A 13272-nucleotide genomic window follows, 5' to 3' on the forward strand; every position below is an offset into this window, starting at 1 on the left:
GAAAAGCTTTCTGATTTGGGTGAGCCCAGGCTGAAATCAAGGGATTTTAACTGCACTTTAGTATGTCCTTTTCAGCATAATTTTCAGAGCACAAAAACCATCAGGATTAAATATAGATACAGTTTACAGCCCCGAAGAGTAGCAAGCCAAATTACATTGTTGCAGATTAAAGCCTATTTGTTAATTACTGTGTTGTTCTGAGGACAAAGGCCTCTTTTGGGATTTTTTTAAGTTATTTTAGCTTTTTTTATGGATTTCTTTTCCTTCTAATCTGTGTCTCACCCTCTCCTCCAGCCATCTGTCCCTCCTGCCAGCTCTTGTAGACTTCTGTCACATCTGATTTTTCATTTGAAGAAGGGTAGGGACCATCTCGCCTGATTTCAGTTGTCGGGAGGTTGGGTTTTGGCCTGTGCCATTTGCTGAGACTCCCAGTAGCTGGTGGGGACAACCATGTCACCCTCTGCCACCACTGCTCCCTCTCTGGTCCCTAACAGAGAGCTCGGGTCCCTGGCTGGAACAGGACCCTTGGAATCCCACCCTGAATGATGGTCTGTAGTTGCTGTTATCTTCACGGTACCTCCTTTTGTGAAGAAATTGTGGCTTCCTTTGGATGTCAGCTGTGCATCCCTTGGGTTTTTTTACAGCAAACCAAGTAAAGCATGTGAGAAGTGTCTTTATGATCAAGTACCATGTTCTTCACTTCTAGGTGCTATGGCTTTTCTTAAAAATCCCATTTTGTCCCGTTTATAAGATCCCCTTACTGAAAGATCCAACATGAATTTTACTCTTCATCAGAACGAGAGAAATTAAAAAAATCGTAAATATTAAGGGAAGTAGCAGTGTAGGGCTTTCTATGGTCAGAGGCTGGTATTTAGAGGGAAAAAAGATACCTCTAAGACGAATAGGGCCATATTTGAGGTAAGCGTGATCTTTCCTGGGTTCAGTAATTACAGCAAGACTGGGAAAGTCTTAAATGCATCTCAGTGTCTGAAAACTGTTGATAACCTATTATTTCAGTGGAAAAATACCTTTGAGAGCTTGTAGTTTTAAACTCTATGCTAATAATTAAAGGATAACACTAAAGGGTCTTTTCTGTAGCTAGAACTTTAAAAATATTATTATGCTTTTTTTTTTAATGTGATTTATAATGCTATTATACTGCTAGCGTAGTCTTGTGGTTTATATTATAATGTTCCTGAGAGGAAGAACATTCCTTGTCTTTGTCTCGAGTACACGATACTAGTCGTGTCCCAGCCATCAGATATGCTACACACAGCAGGGTAAAAGTAGCGTAGATGGAACTGGTTTCTGTTCCTTCATAGAAGTCCTCTGCGACTCTTGGAACTGGGGTTTCTCTGTGTCGTTTTCCCTACTTGGCTTTGTCTGTTGTTTGCTTGTTCATTTGCTTGTTTTTAAGAAGTGCTTCCCAGCTTCTGGCTGTGGTGAGTCTTGGATCTCTGCCGACTATCAAGCACTTTGGGATAGGGACTACTGCAAAAATAATGCTTCTTTAGCTCTTTCCCAACAATAAACATAAAGTCGAGCTTAGTACCAAACTCCAAAGACAGGGAATGCACGTTCACCTCCAGCTGCCGGGTTCCAGTCTCCACGCCAGACATTAACCTTGTTCTTTAACTTCTGCATGAAGTTCAGCAGAAATGCCAAGTGCTGCAGAATGAAATGGCTTGTGTCCATCACGTTGAAGGGGGAAAGAGACTACAAAAGCAAGGTCATGGCATCTTTCTGGAGAAAGTTTGGGATATCGCTGGAGTTAGGTTCTGCTGAGAAGTTCTTGGGCTGGGAGCTCTGCATACCACCCTGGGAGGTGGCAAACGCAGTGTTCCTGCTAACAGAGTGGGAACTGTTTTCCCTTTTTTTGTGGACTATGTTTTTATTTCTTTGCTTTGATTTGGTTATCTGCAGGCCGGACATGACTACGCATACCTTACCTACCTAAAGATACTGTCTGGAGTAGCCGCTAACAGCGAATATTACTTTGTAACTAACATTGGCGCTGGGAAAACCAGAGGTTCTCATTCAGAGACTGTCTGACCTGACAGTGCCCTGTGCATAGCACCCACAGTGTCGGTGCAAGACTGTCTAAATGCAAAGCATTGCAAAATAGAGGTGCAGTGAAGTATTAAACCTTGATTAAACATAATGTGTGAGAGAAGTGTCCACCAAGCAGAAAAGAAAAGCAAATTGGCAACTGTATTATAAAGACTTCCGACCAGGCTTGGCTTTCAAGTATAGTATTGATTTATTTAATAAGACCTTTTTAATAAAAATTATCTGAATAAAGAGATAATATTAAGATTTTTACTTCAGCTTCAGTGTGGCAGTAAAAATTCCACACTGAAATTATTTTTTTTCCAAATGCGTGGGGTTGCTTGCAGACACTACAAATACACTTCTGTCAAGCCCTCTAGGTATAACGATCTACTTTTATATCATCTCCTGACAGGTGAGCAGGACCTAAAATTAAAGAATATGTGTGTGTGTACAACATATATATATGTGTGTAATATGTACATATATATATGATTGTTTGAAAAACAAAACAAAAAACTCTGCAGACATTCTTTGTAGGTTTTTACAGAGAAAAAACATGTGGCTTCTTTTTCCCTTTGCCTCTCTGAAGCTTCAGTGTAAGCCCAACATCTTTGCGTTATGCACGCGTCAAAGCAAACTCTCATGGCTGGAGTTCCTGAGTCGCTGGCAGGATGTGCGGGGCAAACCTCAGCTGCTGGAGGCAGAGGGTGCTTGGTGAGTAGGAGGCAGGTGTCACCCCACGGACAGGTGGTCCTTGTCACTTTTTCCAAAGCGGACGTTCACCAAGGGGAAAGCTGTTTTGTAGCTTACCCTGCTTGGCAACTGAAGTTTCTCCTTTGGGATGAAAGCCTGAGTCCATGCACTCAGACTGGGTTGATAAACTTCAGCAGAGAAAGAAATCCCAATGCAAGGCAGAGATTGTAAAGCTCACAGCTAGAATAAAAATGGATTTCTAAAGATCCCAGTACTTGTCACGTCCAACCATGACACTTCCAAGGTCTGTGCAGAGACACCTTTGCCCAGGACATCCCTGGGCTGGTGGCCCTGCCTACGCTGCACACAGGTGGCAGTGCCTGTGGCTCCCCTGCGAGGCTGGCACTCCTCACGAGCTTCCAGCACTTCTGGCTTCCTCAGGGTACAAGGAACACTTCTTGGGGAAAAAAAAAAAAAAAAGTGTTGCTAAGGAGAAACTAAACATTTGTGTATCAAGGGCACAGCACGCTAGCTATAGGACACTGTCCTGCTAACTGCCTGGGTGTCAGTCCTGTGAGCTGTTTTGCCCCGCTGGACCTGCTCCTCCATGGACAACTCCCGGCCTGCCAGCACCCATCTGTCTGCTGTGCTGGGGTGGGCTGGCGGGCCTCATTCCCCCTGAGATAGCCTGTCACTGCTTGTGGCTCTGCCTGCAAATCACTTGCCAAAGGCAGTGAACTGCTAGTATGGTGCTTCAAAGATGAAGTTGCTGCCGTAGGGTACCCAGCAAGGTGTCCCAGCCCACCGGTGGGAGCTGGTCTGAGAGCGGGCTGTGTCCAGGAGCCATGCACATGTGCAAGGGTGGCACTGGCCCTGCTCCCCACGGGGTGCCCATGTCCTCTCCTGCGTGGTTCCTGCAGAACTGAAGGGTGATGCTCAGGTAACGTGCTCTCGGGCTGCAGGAAGAGGAAAGTGCTCCCTACCCCAGGACCGGTAGCGTCAGGCAAAGCAGCTTAGCACTTGTCAGGGTGGGATGCGAGGAGGCTGTAACACACTGTTTTGCTGGCACGGGGGAGAATGTTTCCAATCAGAAGCGTTTGCAGATGGCCTGTCTTAATTAGCTTTGACAAGTACCTAAGTTACTGTAAGTTACACCACAAATGGGATCCTGGAACTTTCATTTTTTGTCACGTTTAAATAAAGCTTTTTTCCTCCTCCTGGTACAGCATTTCCATTTTTCTTTCCATGTGAGGCTCTTGAGAAGAAATGAGATCTTTGCGTAGTTGAGGAGCTATATTTTGATTGACTAAATGATTTATCATTAGGAGGTAGCTCCTGCCAGCACTCTTCATATGTTGATTTAGAATTGCCTGCAGCAAATCAATGCAGGCAGAGCTGCCAGAAAGGCATGCTCATGTCTTCTCACAGCAGATACCTTTCAACCCCAAATTTCCTTCTTCCTCTGGTACTGACTTAGATGAATTATCTTCATGGCCAGTGACTCTACAGGAGTTACGGGGTTGCACTCCGAGGGCCTTCAGTGAAATACTTACCCGTGCATTTATTTATGATCTATTGTGTGGGAGTAGCAATGCTAGTAGCCTTTTCAGAGCCTGTGAATGAAGTGTGCATGAAATCAAGCTGAAGGCAAGTGTGCCTCTGCCTTTGAAGGATGGTAGAAGCCACCTGGTAGAAGCCATCTGGTAGAAGCCACTTGGCCTGCTTGCCAGAAAAGTGGCTCTGGAGTGGGCTCACTTGGGCAAGATTGGAAAGAGACGAGAGGTGGCTGCTACAGGGCTGTGAGGAGACACAAATGAATGTGGGTTTTTTCCTCCTCTGACAAAACTATGACATAACAGGCACCTGGGATGTTCTGACCAGGAAGGGGATGGGCACGTAACCCATCCCCAGCTATAGCAGAGGACCAAGATACGACTCTTCATTCCCACTTTCTTGGTTTTCCCTTGGCTGAGGTTGGTCTGGCAGTGCTGGGCAGATGAACTCCACTTTTGGCCGAAGCTCATCCTCATGAGCCAGCCTCTCTGTGGATGGGCAGGTTGGAGTGACAGGGACTGTGGTGCAAATCAGCAGTAAACAAAGGATTGCTTTTTTCCTCTCACTGGAGTTCATTCAGGTCTCCATTGCATTTGACTTGGGTATCATTGCTTGAGCCATGACCACAGTATGCATTAAAAAAAACAGATTCAAGCCACATAAACTCAGGAGATTAAAAAAAAAAGTTGCCTGTTTACTTTTGTTTAATTGTCTTCATGGATCTCAGCTTTCAGAGTTTACATTTACATATTTCTTTTCTATTTTCCAACTGTGACAACCAGAACCTTCCTAGGAGCATAGAGCCTAAGGGACACCCACTATTACAGCAGATACCATGTCATAAAATCCCTTACATAAATTTACTATTTTTCTGCTATGAAAGTGGTTAGCTTAATAGCACCTGCTGCTGTTGTTGGAAGACTGTTATAAACCACTGTTTCTCTGATGGTTAGAAATGTTCTTATAGCTTAAAACAGTTGATGACTTTTTTTTCGTGCTATTTGTTCTTGTGCCAACATTGTCTTACAGCTTGAATGATGCTTCAGCCCTGCTGGTATTTGGGCATGTATTTATAAAAAGTGTAACCATATCCCCCTCAGCCTTTCTTTTGTAAGGCTAACCCTATTAAGCTATATTTGTCTCATCAGTAAAAACTGACTCCCCATTCCCATCCTACTAGGTCTCTGCACCTGTTCTAGCTTGAGTTCAGCTTTGTTAGAGCTGTGGACGATATTCTAGTCCCACCAGGGTTATGTACAGTATGAAATGTACCTCTCCTTGCCCACTGCGGTACTTCACCCAGTACATCCCAGGATTTTTCTCCTCTGTGTCACGCCGGCAGCTCAGAGCCATTCCTCAGCCCTTGGCTGCTCCCCTGCCTCTCCTCCTTTCTGCCCTGTACGGCTGATGAGATGCAAGTTACAGCAAAATTTCTCTTGGCTGGTATCTAACAGCTTGACTTTGTTCTATCAGATTTCCATTGCCTTATCGTAAGAAATGAAACCCCATCATTCTCATGAGTATGTGTAATTTAAGAAGCTGAAGCCTTTGGGAAAACATTAGAAATTATGTGACTGTAAGAAAAAATAATCATATTCAGCATTCATTTTTCAAAGATTTTTTTCAGGATGTGATACAGTTGGCTCTAATCAACATTGACGGATCAAGGTGTTGCTGTTACACCAATAAAAATAGCAAAGATGTTTTGACGATTATGCTGCCAGCTCTCATGACTTCAACTGGTGTTTTTCCTCAAGTCCTTGCTCCTAGAATTGTTATTATACAGTTACATTTTCTGAACTTTTACTGAAATAAAAGTTTCTAGTCTCAGAGCTATATCTGGAAAGAAGTATGTTGTAAACCTCAAATCCAGAGAACAATTCCTATGAACTTCAAGGGAACAGATTAGGGAAAAAAAGCAGATTTAAATTCTAGACTAATGAATTTTCAGGACATGTATCAATATTGCTAAGGTTTTCTGAGAGTTCAGGGTCCTCAGTGTTATCAAAACCATGTGAAATAGTATGATCTGAAGCAAAAATCGTGATCTTCTACACACTTAATTGAGGGTTATGTCACGGAGAGACATCAGGCCAGATGTGGTGGTACTGTTGTGCCATACCTGGGCATCTTGTATCAAAATGTCTTACACTGAGTGGCCAGGTACACTGTTCTTACTCTTAAAAAGGCACAAAGTAGGAAGATGGTAACAGCAAAGCAGCTGTAGAAAACAGGGACTACTTAAAATTGCCTGAGTGAATTTAGTCTCTATGAAGAACTAATAATGAGACTGAACCTCATGGGACATTGTGCTGGTTTTGGCTGGGGCAGAGTTCATTTTCTTCACAGTAGCTGGTATGGGGCTGTGTGTTGGATTTGTGCTGGAAACAGTGCTGATGACACAGGGATGTTTTAGTTCCTGCTGAGCAGTGCTGACACAGAGCCAAGGCCTTTTCTGCTTCTTACCTCGCCAGTGAGGAGGCTGGGGGTACACAAGGAGTTGGGAGGGGACACAGCTGGGACAGCTGACCCCAACTGACCAAAGGGATATCCCATACCATATGATGTCATGCTCAGCATATACAGCTGGGGGAAGAAGAAAGGAAGGGGGGCGATGTTCACAGTGATGGCGTTTGTCTTCCCAAGTCACCATTATGTGTGATGGAGCCCTGCTTTCCTGGAGATGGCTGAACACCTGCCTGTGATGGGAAGTGATGAATGAATTCCTTGTCCTGCTTTGCTTGTGCGTCTGGCTTTTGCTTTACCTATTAAACTGTCCTTATCCCAGCCCACGAGTTTTCTCACTTGAAAAGAATCTTGAAAAGTTTTCCCACTTGAGAGAACCCTTCCGATTCTCTCCGCCATCCCACCAGGAGAGAGTGAGCGAGCAGCTGGGTGATGCTGAGTTGCTGGCTGGGGTTAAACCACAACAGGCATGCTTTTATCATTGGTCATGAGAGAGCGAGATATCAGCTGGCCCCTGCCTTTACCAATTCCCACTTCTATGTCACTCAAAAGGGTTGCAGCTGGTGAGAGGGGTTGGATGTGTCAACTTGCAGGCTTCGGTAGGATTCACTAATGAGTTTAAGTCGAGGTTTGAAGGCATGTCTTCAAAGATGGTGTGTTTAGACTGTGTTCAGACTAGTGCTAGCTGTTCTGTAACATTTGCATCCCAAATATAGGGATTTCCCTAAAAAAATCAAAGCCCACACTGATGATCAGGAACGAAGCCTCAGTGTAAGTCTTCACTACCCGTTCTTTTTATTCTGTTTAACAGTGAACTCCCTCCTGTACAGAAGAATGGAGTTTTCTTGCAAAGAAATACTTCAGCTTGGGATTGTTTCTGCACTTTCCTTCAATACAAAGTTTCCTGGACAAGCTAAGAGAATACAGGGAATGGAAGGGCAAGAAAGTATTATCGATGGCTGCTTTAAAGCTGGAAAAAACATTTTTCAAACAGATTTTGAATATTTATTTTGAAATATTGTCAAAAGCATGAATTTTTAAGTGTTAGGTTTTGCTTTTCTTTTTCTTCCCATGCTTCACAATTTTTTCTTTCTTTCCTTTTCGGCACTCACTTATTTTGCCACAGGAACCTGGAGAGAGGGAGAAAACAGATTAAAAATGAAAGAAGCCAGAGGAAATCAATTTAAATGTGGAACTGAAAACAGTGCAAAAATTTTGCATAGAGCGTTCATTTTCAGACACATAGAAAATCTACTGAAAAAAGATCAGCTAAATGAAACAGGTCTACTTGTGGATTTTCTGCACACAGGGGTTTTATCTGACTAAAACTCCCATCCTACAAAGATTTAATTGCCTGTTTAACTTAATACACATAAACATTTATTATTGCCAGGGTGGGTTATAAGTCATGTTCAAAGGGCTTCTGTGAAGCTTTTAATTGCTCTAAGATCTAACAATAAGGACCTTAAGCCCAGAAGAACCCACTTCTTGTGGTGACTGGAAAATATGACAATATTACAGTCTGGCCTTGGGTGAATGACTGAGGAAATGACAACTGAGGCCCATTGCTGGATAAGTAAATACTCACACCCAAGAATTTGCTTTATTTTTCAAGGAGGGTTTAGGGAGCTTGCACGTACGTTTGCTTCCCGAAAATGATGTTTGAATTAAGTCAGTTTAGGAGAATACAGTTGTTTCTACTTGACAATGAGCATAGCCAGATACAGCTGTATTCTGGTCTGAGGCTGGGATAGATTTTGGGTTTCGCATTATTTGCCCACCTACATGCACAGAAGTGGCAACATCTATTATTTTTTCTTTATTGCTGCCTTTCATACCAACGTTATTAGGAAATAAAATCAACCCAACTTTAACCTCCAAAATGGGCAAGGGAGCAGGCTTGTAAAATAACCTGCTCCAGGAGCTGGTTGGTTTGTGTCCGTTGGGTGATGCAAAAAGCCAAGGCAGAGGAGGAACCTGGTTTGATTACTGGCAGCTGCTGTCCAGCTGATGTAATTTGGTAATAGCTGGTGACAGGCAGAAATTATAGAAGATACAAATGATAATTCCTTGGGGAGCTCCAGACATAAATAATTCATCAAAATGAATTTTATAGTAGGGGTCAAAAGAAATTGAAGAAAGCCTGAGTGTTAACTCTCTGAGGGAGGAATTGACAGACTGTTTTTGTACAAACTACGTGGGCAGAGGGGGAAATACAGGCAAATTACATGTAAATGAAGAATATGACATTGTTCCTATTACCTGGAACCAAAGTAAGAGAGACGCAAGAAATAAAAAAGGGAAGGATGATTAAGGAAATGTCAGTAACTGAAACTGCTGCCGGATAACCATGTCAGTCTGAGTTGAGGTGCACATCAAACCCTGCCCAGAGAGATGCTGGGTAATGGCAACAGCAGAGTGAGTTGTCACAGGTCCATAACTGTCTCACAATGTGTATATATCATATAGTCACACAGAAGAGTGTCTTCTTAGCAAACAGCTTGGTAACTTACCCGAAGTTAGGAGCTGATTAATCTCCCCCAAATATTTCCTGTGGCTGAGTAAGGAAATGCTGCCTGCCTGCGTGGGAAGGACAGAAGTGCTGGTGCGGGACATGGTTGTGGCTCCCGCAGGTGACATCTGCAAGCGACTAACCCGTGGGGTGGCCGAAGCCATTCCCTGCTGCCCATGCCGGGGATAAGTCCCCCCCGCATCGCCTGGTGCCGTCTGGGGGCCGCATCCTGATGGGAGGCACTTCGGGTTTCCCACAGTGTGGCTTCTACCTCCAAAAATGCCCTCGGAGGCTGGTTTTCTGGGAGGAGGAAAGCCGTCATCCCCCATGCAGCTCAGAGTTCCCTGAGGAAAAACACCAATGCTTCAACTGAGCAAATTTAAGGTCTGTTTCTCTGGGACTGTTTTTAAAAACATTTCTTGGTGAAGCTCTTTTTGAGCTCGCCTAGCACAAGGTGACTATTTTTCCACGTACCAGGCTGTAATTCTGCAACTGTTTGTGTTTGTGTTTTATATTTGCCTTAGTTTCTGAACTCTGACTAGTCAAATAACTCCATCCTGACCGAAGAGGGGTGTTTTTGTCATATTTGAAGAAATGCTGGCTTAGGAATAAGTGATTATAAGCCTGTGAAAATGGCACGTTGCTTATGTGCAGCGCAAAATTTTCCAGCCAGGCTCATATTTTCAAAAACGGCCTCTAATTTTGGGTATCCAAATTTAGCCTCCTGGAGGCTGACTTTCAGAGATATTGCTTGCCCCTGAGTCTGAGCATGTATACTTTACGGTGCCCAGAATAGCTGCTCCAGTCCGCTTTGCTTCATTGCCCAGAGCAGCCCTTGTTTTGTGCTATTCTAGATTTGCATTTTGTCATTGTCTGAGAACTGCTGGCTCTTCCATAGAAAAAATGTAAGTTTTGTGCTCCCTAAATCTGGGAAACTTTCTTTTCCAGGCACTTTGGTATTGCCTTAGATGCAAAGGTCTCCTTCCTATTCGAACTCAGAAAAAAACCAAAATACTTTATTTTCATGTATAGCCACTTGCAGACTGCAGCTATGAGAATAAAAGGAGAGACGCTTTAACTACCTCAATTATTTTAAAGCAGAAAGTTGTGGGACAAGGATCATCCCTTGTTACAAAAATCCCTGAGACTGGCTGTTACCTTACTGTACATGACATCTGAAAAAAGTGTATTTTGGTGTGTCTTATTTAGCTGAGTAACCCAGAGAAAATCTCCTTTGAACATAATGAGGTGAGGGGAATCAGAAAATAAAACATTTAAAATGTTAATTTTTTTTGGGTGCTAACCTTGTAAAAGGCAGGGAGTTTGCTGCTTTCTCCCTGCGTTTTCCCCTTGCCTGCTTGCGCCTTTTCAGAGAGGTGTTTCTAATTTTCTGATCTGATAACAAGTTAAAACATGATGTTCTCTCTTATGTGCAGAGGTTTTGCTGTGATTTAGGGAAAAAGGATGTGCATGTGGTAATGTACCAGTTTTGAAAAATAAATAGAAGGATATCCTGGTGAACTGTGCTGTTCACAGGATTAATGCTCTCTCTTGTTACTGAATTCATATTGGGTGCAGGTAGCATTAAAGGAGGCTGAAAAACCACAAGGGACTCTGTAGTTGGGTTTTTTTGTTGTTTTTGTTTAAGACAAAAAGCTTCCCTCTCCTGTCAGTTATACTGCAACTGCCAGAGCTGGATGAGAAGCAACGACATGGTAAATAAATGCCCTGCGGAACACGATAGGACCAGCCCATGGCTGGATGCTGGCGTCCATCTGGGCCATTTCTACAGTGGGAACATCCAAGTGGCCCCTTTTACTCAGGATGCTTCAAAATCACTCCTTTTAATCTACTAGGTAAAGCGCGTGCTTGCAATAGTGGGCACCACTTTCATGGCGGTTCAGCCTAGAAAATAAGGAAGCAGGAAAAGCTGCTGCACCACTTTTGAGAGAGCTGGAGGAGGCTGAGCCCTCTGCAGGGGGAGATCCCTTCTTGCCAAAGAGGAGCGCGTTTTCTTGACTGAGCAAGCAGCAGAGTGTGAGAAGTGGAGTGCTTACACAAGGTCGCTTGCTGGGAACATACCAGCGAGCTCTTCTCACGTTTTCTTATGCAACAAACCTGGCATTGATTGACAATTTTGCAGATGTACATAAGGATCAAGAATGGAAACTTTCAGCTCTTCTACCAGGAGGCAGCGCAGTGCCAGCTTTTGCCCATCTCCTGCCGCGTCTGTTGCTGTCTGCACCCACTACTTCTCTCTCCCTTTGGAGAACAAGGGATGAGGTTAGAAATCACAGTGCAGCCCTGGTGGGGCACAAGGTGGTGGCTGTACCCCGCCGTGTATGGGGCAGCGGGCAAAGGCCAAGGTCCCCCCCAGCTGCTCCCATTGCCGTAAGACTGAGCACAGCCTATGCTGCTCTCCCGCTCCTCAGCTTGGCCATCAAGCCCTCAGGCTAGCAGGCACCAAACCCTCACTTATAAATGCCCCGAAACAAAATAAGCAGAAATAAGCCAGGAGCGTGAGTCAGAGAAGGAGGAGGGGTTTCCTCTGCACGAGGTCTTGAGTGAGCAGTGGCAGGTGGAGAGATGCTCCCACAGTCGGTGTGAGCCAGGTGTCCTCCAGCCAGGACCCTCCAGCACACATCCAGAGGATGTGGGCTATGTCCGCTCCACAGTAAAAAACCCCAAAGGCTTAAAACACAGGCATAGGATTCCCAGCAGTGATGGGTTACTGCTGGACCATGGCTCTTGCCAACATGGGCAGTTTCACCCACAGAAATATATATATTTTATATATATATAATATATATTATAAATATATATATTAAAAATAGAGAAAATATGAGTATTTTTCTCGTTTTACCTCTCCATCCCTGGACACTCTCTCCTGTCCTTGTAGTGGGAAAATATAGTGCTGCTCTTCCTTTTCAGGGCCGGACACATGGATATGTGCTGGCACTCCCTAGCTGCAGCATACAATACATCTTATGTTTTTATATAGGTCTGCCTTGCTGTCAGCTGTCCGACTTTCAGTGTCGGCACAGAGATGTCAGCAGGTGCCACTGCCTCACCGGAGCTACTACAGCATTTCCCACGCAAAGTGCCTTTGAAGTGAAGCACTTCGGTCCGGAGTCCCAGTATGAGAGCGCCTATCAAAAACCTGGCACTTCTGCCGAATTAATCCCTTGCGGCGCTCTGCTCTCACTGCTGGGGTAGTTAAACAAAGGGATGCCACAAACCTGTTCCCTGTGTGGGGTTTAAACAAGCTGTCCACTTGCTGATAATATCTGGACATTACTGGAGGGCAATGTTGCTCATCTAATTCTCCAGAGAGAGATATTGGTTCAATAAGTTGGTGCTGAAAAGGAGTGTTCGTTTTGATTTTTGTGCACTGAGACTGCGGCAGCTACTCCATGAAGTGTTAAGTGCTTTAATAATTCATATGGGTGTTGCTTTTCCCCATAAATTTGTCAAGTTTGATTAACATTATTTGCCATTATTTCCTCTGAAACAGAGGATTAACCTGTAGCAAATTTTTGTATCTAGACTTCACTCCAATTCGGGGATGTCGACTTGTTTAGATACGAATGCATTGGCAATGTGACATGCTGAAGCACAGTATAATGATGCAGTTGCATGAATTGCTCTCCATAAAGCCCATCTAACCCTGTACTCCCCGTATTGATCCTGGGAGTGACAAACTCCATCTGAGGAAGGCAGCACTTTGAGATATTAAAGTGTAATTTATGGATTCATTTACTGGGGTTCCAGAATTGATTTCCTTAAATGTTATGGAGCATATCTGATGCAAATCCCCTGGGATTTGGAACAATATTGCAAAATACCATCAATTCCTAGTTCCCTTTGTAATCATTTAATGAAACCAGAATGTCCTTTGTTAAATGGGCCCTTTCATCCTCTGGGTGAATTAGGTGCAATTATAATTAAACTTTCGTTTAGAATTGGAACTAAATTAAAATCATATAAATAACTGA

The sequence above is a fragment of the Balearica regulorum genome, chromosome 1, assembly GCF_011004875.1.
Source record: "Balearica regulorum gibbericeps isolate bBalReg1 chromosome 1, bBalReg1.pri, whole genome shotgun sequence".
Taxonomy (NCBI): Eukaryota; Metazoa; Chordata; class Aves; order Gruiformes; family Gruidae; genus Balearica; species Balearica regulorum.